This window comes from Penaeus monodon, chromosome 21 (genome assembly GCF_015228065.2).
Source record: "Penaeus monodon isolate SGIC_2016 chromosome 21, NSTDA_Pmon_1, whole genome shotgun sequence".
In the NCBI taxonomy this organism is placed as follows: Eukaryota; Metazoa; Arthropoda; class Malacostraca; order Decapoda; family Penaeidae; genus Penaeus; species Penaeus monodon.
In genome coordinates this window covers 30,627,576-30,628,159 of record NC_051406.1, presented here as the reverse complement: position 1 = coordinate 30,628,159, position 584 = coordinate 30,627,576, and the positions used below count along the sequence as shown (strand labels likewise).

Here is a 584-nt window from a genome sequence, read left to right as displayed (position 1 = left end):
AAAAGACAATAATAATCATACATATGATAACAAATATAATAATAAATATTCATATTGTCTCTATAATCAAATACAGAATATAATAATTCAAACACTTATAATAATCATAGCAAGTTATTACGACACTTAGCATTAGATTTTTTAAGGGTGTGACTTTGAGAATATCGTACTTGAATTAAATTCGTCTACGAAAAGGATTCAACGTCCGTGTTAAGCGAAGAGAGTTCGAGGCCGGCTGGTGGAGTAGCAATCTTGCTGGAATCTCGATTTTACGCCAGATGAAGTTCATTGCTATCGATGCTATATTATTTGTGAGGTAACATATATATTTTACCTATGATGACATTGAAATTATCTAATGCTTCTAATCATAGATCAAGTATTTGACAAAAAAATGTACCGTATTTTAGATCACGGATGCCTTGTATTCTAGGTCGCAATGCCAAGCAATTATTTCCATTAATGTTCCATTTTCCCTTTCGTGAATTTATTTTGTAAGTCAGGTTCTTGTGCCGAGTTTCACAGAAGCTAGTTCCTGATCTAGTGTTATCTAATAGAATTATTATGTGCTCTGGTAGCAACAC

The 584-nt window shown here is 32.4% G+C and overlaps 1 protein-coding gene across 1 annotated transcript in view; it reads right to left on the bottom strand.

Annotated features, from left to right (window-relative positions):
• LOC119586729 (kelch-like protein 17) overlaps positions 1-584 on the bottom strand; it is a gene marked incomplete at its 5' end in the record, with an annotated part of 43,007 nt that overhangs the window by 4,372 nt on the left and 38,051 nt on the right.